Below are 12,123 nucleotides of genomic sequence, written 5' to 3'. Positions count from 1 at the left end.
AATAGGGAAAATGAAAAAAAAGAAGAAGAAGAAGAAGAAGAGAAGAAGGAGAAGGAGGAGAAGGAGTAGGAGGAGGAGGAGGAGGAGGAGAAGGAGGAGGAGGCCAAGGACCTTCTAGTCCTTCTCCTCCTCCTCCTCCTCCTTCTCCTCCTTCTTCTTGATTTCTTATTCTTCTCCTCCTCCTCCTCTTTCTTCTCCTCTTTCATATTATCCTTGCTTTAATTTCCCCAACAATGACATAATTAGCCCATTTAGCTCCAAAATACCATAATAAGCTCAAAATGGCATAAGAACCTTGGTTAGCTCATGAATATTATATACTTAGCTTGTTTTCCTCTAAAATGGGATAATTAACCCATTTAGCTCCAAAAAGACATAATTAGGTAATTTACCTCCAACAAGAGGAGAAGAGGAGGAGAAATAGGCAAACTGAAAAGAAAGAACAAGAAGAAGAAGAAGAAGAAGAAGAAGAGAAGAAGGAGAAGGAGGAAGAGGAGGAGGAGAAGGAGAAGGAGAAGGCCAAGGACCTTCTAGTCCTTCTGCTCCTCCTCCTTCTCCTCCTTCTTCTTGATTTCTTCTTCTTATCCTCCTCCTCCTCTTTCTTATCCTCTTTCATATTATCCTTATTTTAATTTCCCCAACAATGACATAATTAGTCCATTTAGCTCCAAAATACCATAATAAGCTCAAAATGGCATAAGAACCTTGGTTAGCTCATGAATATTATATGCTTAGCTTGTTTTCCTCTAAAATGGGATAATTAACCCATTTAGCTCAAAAAAGACATAATTAGGTAATTTAGCTCCAACAAGAGGAGAAGAGAAGAAATAGGCAAAATGAAAATAAAGAAGAAGAAGAAGAAGAAGAAGAGAAGAAGGAGAAGGAGGAGGAGAAGGAGAAGGCCAAGGAGCTTCTAGTCCTTCTCGTCCTCTTCCTTCTCCTCCTTCTACTCCTTGATTTCATATTCTTCTCCTCCTCCTCTTTCTTCTCCTCTTTCATATTATCGTTGCTTTAATTTCCCCAACAATGACATAATTAGCCCATTTAGCTCCAAAATACCATAATAAGCTCAAAGTGGCATAAGAACCTTGGTTAGCTCATGAATATTATATACTTAGCTTGTTTTCCTCTAAAATGGGATAATTAACCCATTTAGCTCCAAAAAGACATAATTAGGTAATTTAGCTTCAACAAGAGGAGAAGATGAGAAGAAATAGGCAAAATGAAAAGAAAGAAGAAGAAGAAGAAGAAGAAGAAGGGAAGAAGGAGAAAGAGGAGGAGGAGGAGGAGGCCAAGGACCTTCTAGTCCTTCTCCTCCTCCTCCTTGTCCTCCTTCTCCTCCTTCTTCTTGATTTCTTCTTCTTCTGCTCCTCCTCCTCTTTCTTCTCCTCTTTCATATTATCCTTGCTTTAGTTTCCCCAACAATGACATAGTTATCCCATTTAGCTCCAAAATACCATAATAAGCTAAAAATGGCATAAGAACCTTGGTTAGCTCATGAATATTATATACTTAGCTTGTTTTCCTCTAAAATGTGATAATTAGCCCATTTAGCTCCAAGAAGACATAATTAGGTAATTTAGCTCCAACAAGAGGAGAAGAGGAGAAGAAATAGGCAAAATGAAAAGAAAGAAGAAGAAGAAGAAGAAGAAGAGAAGAAGGAGAAGGAGGAGGAGGAGGAGGAGGAGGAGAAGGAGAAGGCCAAGGACCTTCTAGTCCTTCTCCTCCTCCTCCTTCTCCTCCTTCTCCTACTTCTTCTTGATTTCTTATTCTTATCCTCCTCCTCCTCTTTCTTCTCCTCTTTCATATTATCCTTGCTTTAATTTCCCCAACAATGACATAATTAGCCCACAGTACAAGAAAAAGGCTCGTTTGTGACAAAAAATATTGACGGGCATCAAATTGGTCATCGATTTATAGCCAAAATTCAAATATTGGTCATCAAGAGTTTGGGAGAGTCCAAACCACATAATTTTATGACCAGCTGTGTCCATAAGGTCGTTATCGTCTTGCACAAAATGGCCATTAAGATATGTATTGCTATTTCTGAGTTTATTCTCACTATCATGACCAAACTATATGGTCAGAATCATACGAGGGGAGGTGACTGGACGACACCTCATGATACGCTAATGTAGTTTGTTCAACTTGATGTGATAGAAACATAATAATGTTAATGGCTTTTCCAACAATGTGAGATTGTAATTAATACTTTTTATTGAGATAAGTCATATCTTAATTAAATAAAAAAAAGTGTTCTCAACAACAACATTGGTTCAAAAGAAAATTAAAAAATATATATAACTTTTTCTTCAGCAATTATTTTCGAGTCAGCTACAAAGAACTTTCTTTTTAGGTGAATAAATAAAAAAATCGAGGGGAAGGGAAAGAAATAACGGATTACATATAACGTTATGGGCCCAAAACTTCCTACAGCAAGATCTATGCGTAGTTGAGCCGGCCCAATAACACCCAATACGTTATAAATCCTCTCTCCCACATAACCCTAACCCTAGTTCCCAGCCACGTCCCCTTGCCTCTCTTCTTGCCAGCCGCCAGCCTCCACCTCCCTCAGCACCACCTATGCCCAAACACCATGTCCAGATCCGCGCACCCTTCCCCGTCACCACCCGAGCACAACCACCGCGTTGTCTCCCACATGGCGTCCTGCTTCCCGCCCCCTCGTCCTCAACACTTGCATCGCAATGGACACCAGCGTCGCCGCCCTCGCAGCCACGTACTCGGCGGAGCTCTCCGAGAAGCTTGCTGCCGAGCGGCATCTTCACAGTCGCGCGCTCCGGCGAATCCCTCACCAGGCCCTCAGGTTCGTCCCCGACCCATCCTTCCCGGATGCGTTCCCTGTCTGTACGGGGGATCTTGATTTTAGTTTTGGTCTCGTAGGAAGCTGGCGGATTGGATGTACCTGAAATGTGTGGATCGGAGAAATTGGCACTTGTTTTGGTGGATGAGAGGGCCGTGAGCATGAGTATTGTACCTACAAGATCGTTCTAGATGGTTTGTTCTCCCAGGGTATTCCCATGTGTTCATCCTGGATCCGTTCTCCATCGTCAGAGAGCACGCCGATCAGCTACAGGCTCGCATGTACTCACATGTATTTCAGCTGACAGGTATTCACAACACACCGTATTCTCTATTTACGCCCTTCATGTTCAGGCAGTGCGATTAGTTCACTATGGTTCAGCTTACCACAAAGTGTTTAAAGGACCATCTTGTGAACGGCAGGTCCTTTATCATCAAAAAGAAACTGCACATAACGCCATAACTATTCTGATCCTGTGAACGATGAACACATCAACTAATGAGAAACTAAGCTTGTTTGAAAATGCAACACAAGGGTCGTGCCCATAAATTGAACCAGCAGCAAAACATAGCACAACCCTCTTCTGAATACCACACAACATCACTTCAAAAACATCACCACTAAACATCATGAACAGGATTAATTACGGAACATGAAATGACCTTCGAGTCCAACAAGATCCTTAGCTATCTTGGTTGATCCCTGCCTTTTAAGAAATTTGCGATTATATTTGTAATTGCATATATTATTCTATGAGTATGCATTTTGGAGTATATTTGTAAAATCATATATTGTTTTGGAGGAAAAGCATATGCCGTTAACTTTAAAGAAGTCTGTATCTATCTTGGTTGATCACTGCCTTTAAGAAATTTGTGATTATATTTATAAAAGCATATACTATTTTGATGTCCGATAGATAGAGAATTAATCTGTTTTATCGCCATAGCATGACAATACATCATATTGAGTATGCGACTGCATTTTCAAAACCGTTGGTTGTTTCCTCCTTCTGACCGTTCCATGGTTACATGATTTAATAATTTTGTCGCAATAGCATGTCAGCACATCATATCGAGGATGCCACTCCATTTTCAGATATTTTAAAAATAATAACTCGCCAAGTATTCCAGTCTTTTTATATTTTAATGTATATGTATTTTCTGTAGTAGATCATTTTTTGTTCTATGAGTATGCATTTTGGAGTATATTTGTAAAAGCATATATTGTTTTGGAGCAAAAGCATATACCGTTAACTTTAAATAAGTCTGTATCTATCTTGGTTGATCACTGCCTTTAAGAAATTTGTGATTATATATATAAAAACATATATTATTTTGATGTCCCATAGATAGGGAATTAATCTGTTTTATCGCAATAGCATGACAATACATCATATTGAGTATGCGACTGCATTTTCAAAACCGTTGGTTATTTCCTCCTTCTGACTGTTCCATGGTTACATGATTTAATAATTTTGTCGCAATAGCATGTCAGCACATCATATCGAGGATGCAACTCCATTTTCAGATATTTTAAAAATAATAACTCGCCAAGTATTCCGGTCTTCTTATATTTTAATGTATATGTATTTTCTGTAGTAGATCATTTTTTTGTTCTCTAATATCAGCTAAAATTAACAATGTAATATTTTATTCTCAGAAAATTTCAAATATAATAAGCAAATTACTTGGTCTGTAGCATAATACTAGCGGTCTCTGTATGCATTGTCTCACTGCTAGAAATCCTTTCCTTCCTGTCCCGTTCAGCATTAAACTCAACCATCTAACGTACACTGCAGCCGTCAGCACAGCTTGCCTATACTTGTTCGTGCAATCAGACAGAACGGATACCCACGGCAAGCACAACAACGCACAGCACTGCTGTATTTCCACCAGGAACTGCTGTATTCTATACGGCTCCATACTTTATAAGCATAATCAGCTTACTATAATACATTGGGTACAACCAAATTTAAGGAATTTCTGTTGTGGTTCTTACCCAATGGAAACTGGAAACAAACCCCAATATATATACTATGTGCAAAACTATACGTCAATGATCAGTAGCACCTCCTTGTCACGATCAATGCCCTATAGAAACTCATATGTTAGGTATTCTACAATGTCCCAAGCTTAGCATAGATCTTGTACAGAAATTATGCCTCCTGCTTGCTTGAAATTTGTTGCGTATGTGCGTCATGTATGAGTTGGAAGTATGCATTAGCATACCATATCAAATATATATAACTCGATTCTGTTTTCTGTAATGTGCACCCTTCTCTTTTCTTCGGTAATGTACATCTCAATCTCACCTTTCTGCATATGGTATCATTTTTTCTCTTCCAGATCTAGCCTGCACTGTCCAGGTTGTATGCTTCTGTTGATATTTCTGCCAGGTAATGCTCATTCCCCCATTCTGTTATGCAAGAAAAATATAAAGAAGATTCAAGTGAGCGTTCTTCATGGGGTTTCTTGTATGTATGTTGTTGTTCAAGGGTTGTACTGTAAATCCATTCAAGTAAAGAAACATGTTGCCCACCTTATTTCTGCCAGCAAACAAGCCTTTCTATCTTGCTTATGTTTACTGCTTAATGTAAAACGGCCATATGTCTCCATTATATTTTGTATGTTTTTAATGTTTTATCGTTTGAAATGACAGGATGTTCTACAATAGGGCTACTCGGAAGTAGAGGGAAGAAGATGCTTTGTGTCTCATTTTAATTTAAATCCATGTGATAGATCAAGTTTTGCGTGAACTTTTTGGCCATGACTTTTTGGTCTTAGATGTGTAGAGTCGACAGATGATGTATATTATATTTTCTGTGATACGTGGTGCAGAAATGAAGATGTATTTCATTTGTAAATATTATATTTTAGCTTGCATTTCATCACGTCATTCCTTATCCCAGAAACGTTATTTTTTGGAGCTGAACCTTTTGAAATAAGGACACAACAAAATCAAGTTAGACTATTTGAGCCAAATAAATTTTGTATTGATTATGGTGTTAGATTAAATGGACCAAATTTGATTATGTCCTTGAAAATAAATGGACCGAATTCGCTGTGGACTTACAAAAAGGAATGGGCCAATCAATTAGGTTGGGCCCATTGGGCCCAAGTAGAACCGGCTTGAAAATGATGGCACGTAGGATCATATGTCATCGCATGTGCCACTTCAGCATGCCATGTCAGATATTACGTGGGCTCTCACGGGCCACGTAGGCGTGCCATATAAGATCCTGCGTGGCTTAGGTACTTACCCTTGACCAAAATTTTGGTCAAAGATTTAATGACCATAACATTTTTGTCGTAGATCTCATGACCAAAATATTAGAAAGGTCAAGTTTCTTCATTCTTGACGGCCAACTGTTGACGTTGTAAATTTGGTCAAAAAAAGGTCAATAAACGACAACAATGACGAATCAATGACCAATATAGGGAGTCATAATTGACCTTATTTCTTGTAGTGCCATTTAGCTCCAAAATACCATAATAACTCAAAATGGCATAAGAACCTTGGTTAGCTCATGAATATTATATACTTAGCTTGTTTTCCTCTAAAATGGGATAATTAACCCATTTAGCTCCAAGAAGACATAATTAGGTAATTTAGCTCCAACAAGAGGAGAAGAGGAGAAGAAATAGGCAAAATGAAAAGAAAGAAGAAGAAGAAGAAGAAGAAGAAGAAGAGAAGAAGGAGAAGGAGGAGGAGGAGGAGGAGAAGGAGAAGGCCAAGGACCTTCTAGTCCTTCTCCTCCTTCTTCTTGATTTCTTCCTCTTATCCTCCTCCTCCTCTTTCTTCTCCTCTTTCATATTATCCTTGCTTTAATTTCCCCAACAATGACATAATTAGCCCATTTAGCTCCAAAATACCATAATAAGCTCAAAATGGCATAAGAACCTTGGTTAGCTCATGAATATTATATACTTAGCTTGTTTTCCTCTAAAATGGGATAATTAACCCATTTAGCTCCAAAAAGACATAATTAGGTAATTTAGCTCCAACAAGAGGAGAAGAGGAGAAGAAATAGGCAAAATGAAAAGAAAGGAGAAGAAGAAGAAGAAGAAGAAGAAGAGAAGGACGAGGAGGAGGAGGAGGAGGAGGAGAAGGCCAAGGACCTTCTAGTCCTTCTCCTCCTTCTTCTTGATTTCTTCTTCTTCTCCTCCTCCTCTTTATTCTCCTCTTTCATATTATCCTTGCTTTAATTAACCCATTTAGCTCCAAAATGCCATAATAAGCTAAAAATGGCATAAGAACCTTGGTTAGCTCATGAATATTATATTCTTAGCTTGTTTTCCGCTAAAAATGACATAATTAGCTGAAAAACATCATATTTTGTTCTTCTTCTAACTTTCTTATTCACATTTTTGCAGATTGGATATACTACATGCATGGAAGCTGGCATTCATGGAGTTGAACAATGTCGATGGATGAACTTTGTATGTATATCATCTAGTTTTCATTTGAGTTGATGAACAATGTGTTGGAATTATACCCTAGAGGCAATAATAAAAGTATAGTTATTATTATAATTCCTGTATCAAGATAATAGTTTATTATCCATGCTATAATTGTATTGAATGAAGACTCATTTACATGTGTGGATACATAGACAAAACACCGTCCCTAGCATGCCTCTAGTTGGCTAGCCAGTTGATCGATGATAGTCAGTGTCTTCTGATTATGAACAAGGTGTTGTTGCTTGATAACTGGATCACGTCATTGGGAGAATCACGTGATGGACTAGACCCAAATTAATAGACATAGCATGTTGATCGTGTCATTTTGTTGCTACTGTTTTCTGCGTGTCAAGTATTTATTCCTATGACCATGAGATCATATAACTCACTGACACCGGAGGAATGCTTTGTGTGTATCAAACGTCGCAACGTAACTGGTTGACTATAAAGATGCTCTACAGGTATCTCCGAAGGTGTTAGTTGGGTTAGTATGGATCAAGACTGGGATTTGTCACTCCGTATGACGGAGAGGTATCTCGGGGCCCACTCGGTAATACAACATCACACACAAGCCTTGCAAGCAATGTAACTTAGTGTAAGTTGCGGGATCTTGTATTACGGAACGAGTAAAGAGACTTGCCGGTAAACGAGATTGAAATAGGTATGCGGATACTGACGATCGAATCTCGGGCAAGTAACATACCGAAGGACAAAGGGAATGACGTACGGGATTATACGAATCCTTGGCACTGAGGTTCAAACGATAAGATCTTCGTAGAATATGTAGGATCCAATATGGGCATCCAGGTCCCGCTATTGGATATTGACCGAGGAGTCTCTCGGGTCATGTCTACATAGTTCTCGAACCCGCAGGGTCTGCACACTTAAGGTTCGACGTTGTTTTATGCGTATTTGAGTTATATGGTTGGTTACCGAATGTTGTTCGGAGTCCCGGATGAGATCACGGACGTCACGAGGGTTTCCGGAATGGTCCGGAAACGAAGATTGATATATAGGATGACCTCATTTGATTACCGGAAGGTTTTCGGAGTTACCGGGAATGTACCGGGAATGACGAATGGGTTCCGGGAGTTCACCGGGGGGGGCAACCCACACCGGGGAAGCCCATAGGCTTTGGGGAGACACACCATCCCTTAGTGGGCTGGTGGGACAGCCCCAAAGGGGCCTATGCACCAAGAGAAAGAAAATCAAAGGAAAAGAAAAAAAAGAGGGAAGAAGTGGGAAGGGAGGGGGACTCCTCCCACCAAACCAAGTCCAACTCGGTTTGGGGGGGGGAGTCCTCCCCCCCCTTGGCTCTGCCGACCCCTTGGGAGTCCCTTGGACCCCAAGGCAAGGTCCCCCTCCCGCCTCCTATATATATGGGGCTTTTAGGGCAGATTTGAGACGACTTTCTCACGGCTGCCCGACCACATACCTCCATAGTTTTTCCTCTAGATCGCGTTTCTGCGGAGCTCGGGCGGAGCCCTGCTGAGACGAGATCATCACCAACCTCCGGAGCGCCGTCCCGCTGCCGGAGAACTCTTCTACCTCTCCGTCTCTCTTGTTGGATCAAGAAGGCCGAGATCATCGTCGAGCTGTACGTGTGCTGAACGCGAAGGTGCCGTCCGTTCGGTACTAGATCGTGGGACTGATCGCGGGATTGTTCGCGGGGCGGATCGAGGGACGTGAGGACGTTCCACTACATCAACCGCGTTCTCTAACGCTTCTGCTGTACGATCTACAAGGGTACGTAGATCACTCATCCCCTCTCGTAGATGGACATCACCATGATAGGTCTTCGTGCGCGTAGGAAAATTTTTGTTTCCCATGCGGCGTTCCACAGCAGTGGCATCATGAGCTAGGTTCATGCGTAGATGTCTTCTCGAGTAGAACACAAAAGGTTTTGTGGGTGGTGATGTGCGTTTTGCTGCCCTCCTTAGTCTTTTCTTGATTCCGCGGTATTGTTGGATTGAAGCGGCTTGGACCGACATTACTCGTACGCTTACGAGAGACTGGTTTCATCGTTACGAGTAACTCCCTTTGCTCAAAGATGACTGGCAAGTGTCGGTTTCTCCAACTTTAGTTGAATCGGATTTGACCGAGGAGGTCCTTGGATGAGGTTAAATAGCAACTCATATATCTCCGTTGTGGTGTTTGCGTAAGTAAGATGCGATCCTACTAGATACCCTTGGTCACCACGTAAAACATGCAACAACAAAATTAGAGGACGTCTAACTTGTTTTTGCAGGGTATGATTGTGATGTGATATGGCCAATGATGTGATGTGATATATTGGATGTATGAGATGATCATGTTGTAATAGAAATATCGACTTGCACGTCGATGGTACGGCAACCGGCAGGAGCCATAGGGTTGTCTTTATACTAACATATGTGCTTGCAGATGCGTTTACTATTTTGCTAGGATGTAGCTTTAGTAGTGATAGCATGAGTAGCACGACAACCACGATGGCAACACGTTGATGGATGATCATGGTGTGGCGCCGGTGACAAGAAGATCGTGCCGGTGCTTTGGTGATGGAGATCAAGAAGCACGAGATGATGGCCATATCATGTCACTTATGAATTGCATGTGATGTTAATCCTTTTATGCACCTTATTTTGCTTAGAACGACGGTAGCATTATGAGGTCATCTCTCACTAAAATTTCAAGACGAAATTGTGTTCTCCCCGACTGTGCACCGTTGCTACAGTTCGTCGTTTCGAGACACCACGTGATGATCGGGTGTGATAGACTCAACGTTCACATACAACGGGTGCAAAACAGTTGCGCACGCGGAACACTCGGGTTAAGCTTGACGAGCCTAGCATGTGCAGACATGGCCTCGGAACACATGAGACCGAAAGGTCGATCATGAATCATATAGTTGATATGATTAGCATAGGGATGCTTACCACTGAAACTATACTCAACTCACGTGATGATCGGACTTGGGATAGTGTAAGTGGATCATGAACCACTCAAAAGACTAGAGAGATGTATTTTTTGAGTGGGGGTTTAGCATATAATTTGATTAAGTTGAACTCTAATTATCTTGAACATAGTCTAAGTCCACTTTGAATATATTTGTGTTGTAGATCATGGCTCACGCAAGTGTCATCCTGAATTTTAATACGTTCCTAGAGAAAGCTAAGTTGAAAGGTGATGGAAGCAACTTTGTAGACGGGGCTCGTAATCTTAAGCTAATCTTACAAGCTGGAAAGAAGGATTATGTCCTTAATGCTGCGCTAGGAGTTGAACCACCCGCTACGGCTGATCAGGATGTTAAGAACGCTTGGTTAGCGCATAAGGAGGACTACTCAATAGTTCAATGTGCAGTCTTGTATGGCTTAGAGCCGGGACTTCAATGTCGCTTTGAGCGTCATGGAGCATATGAGATGTTCCAGGAATTGAAGTTTATCTTTCAGAAGAACGCCCGGATCGAGAGGTATGAGACCTCCGATAAATTCTATGCTTGCAAGATGGAGGAAAACTCGTCTGTCAGTGAACATGTGCTCAAAATGTCTGGGTACTCAAACCGTCTGGCTGAGCTGGGGATTGAACTCCTGCAAGAGGCTATCACTGACAGAATTCTTCAATCACTGCCGCCAAGCTATAAGGGCTTTGTGTTGAACTATAACATGCAAGGGATGAACAAGTCACTCGGCGAGTTATTCGCGATGCTGAAAGTCGCAGAGTCTGAACTCTGTAAAGAGCATCAAGTGTTGATGGTGAATAAGACCACTAATTTCAAGAGAAACGGCAAAGGAAAGAAGGGTAATTCTAAGAAGAGCGGCAAGCCTGTTGCCAATCCGATGAAGAAACACAAAGCTGGACCTAAGCCTGAAACGGAGTGCTATTATTGCAAGGGTATGGGTCACTGGAAGCGCAACTGCCCCAAGTATCTGGCAGATAAGAAAGCGGCCAAAGAAAAATCAGGTATATTTGATATACATGTTATTGATGTGTACTTAACCAGCTCTCGTAATAGTGCCTGGGTATTCGATACCGGTTCTGTTGCTCATATTTGCAACTCAAAACAGGAACTGCGGAATAGACGAAGGCTGGCGAAGGATGAAGTGACGATGCGCGTAGGAAACGGTTCCAAGGTTGATGCAATCGCCGTCGGCACAGTGTCACTTCAACTACCATCGGGATTAGTGATGAACTTAAATCATTGTTATTTAGTGCCTGCGTGGAGCATGAACATAATATCTGGATCATGTTTATTGCGAGACGTTTACTCTTTTAAGTCTGAGAATAATGGTTGTTCTATTTCTATGAGTAATATCTTTTATGGTCATGCACCTAATGTGAGAGGATTGTTCATATTGAATCTTGATAGTAATAATACACATATACATAACATTGAGACCAAAAGAGTTAGAGTTAACAATGATAGCGCCATGTTTTTATGGCACTGCCGCTTAGGTCATATTGGTATAAAGCGCATGAAGAAACTCCATACCGATGGACTTTTGGAGTCACTTGACTTTGATTCACTTGACACGTGCGAACCATGCCTCATGGGCAAGATGACTAAAACTCCGTTCTCCGGAACAATGGAGCGTGCAAGTGACTTGTTGGAAATCATACATGCCGATGTGTGTGGTCCGATGAGTGTGGAGGCACGTAGCGGACATCGCTATTTTCTCACCTTCACTAACGATTTGAGTAGATATGGTTATGTCTACTTGATGAAGCACAAGTCTGAAACATTTGAAAAGTTCAAGCAATTTTAGAGTGAAGTTGAAAATCATCGTAACAAGAAGATCAAGTTCCTACGGTCTGATCGTGGGGGTGAATATCTGAGTTTTGAGTTTGGTGATCACTTAAGACAAT

At 41.1% G+C, this 12,123-nt stretch overlaps 1 long non-coding RNA gene across 1 annotated transcript; it reads left to right on the top strand.

Moving 5' to 3' along the window:
- The first annotated feature begins 2,549 nt into the window (after positions 1-2,549).
- On the top strand, positions 2,550-5,684 carry LOC123453076. Its single transcript, XR_006632697.1, has 4 exons — positions 2,550-2,824; positions 2,902-3,128; positions 5,167-5,216; positions 5,480-5,684. It is a non-coding gene; the product is annotated as an uncharacterized LOC123453076 (long non-coding RNA).
- Positions 5,685-12,123: the final 6,439 nt, after the last annotated feature.

This window comes from Hordeum vulgare, chromosome 5H (genome assembly GCF_904849725.1).
Source record: "Hordeum vulgare subsp. vulgare chromosome 5H, MorexV3_pseudomolecules_assembly, whole genome shotgun sequence".
Lineage (NCBI taxonomy): Eukaryota > Viridiplantae > Streptophyta > Magnoliopsida > Poales > Poaceae > Hordeum > Hordeum vulgare.
Note: the sequence above shows the minus strand (reverse complement) of the source record. Positions and strands in the feature narration are given on the sequence as shown.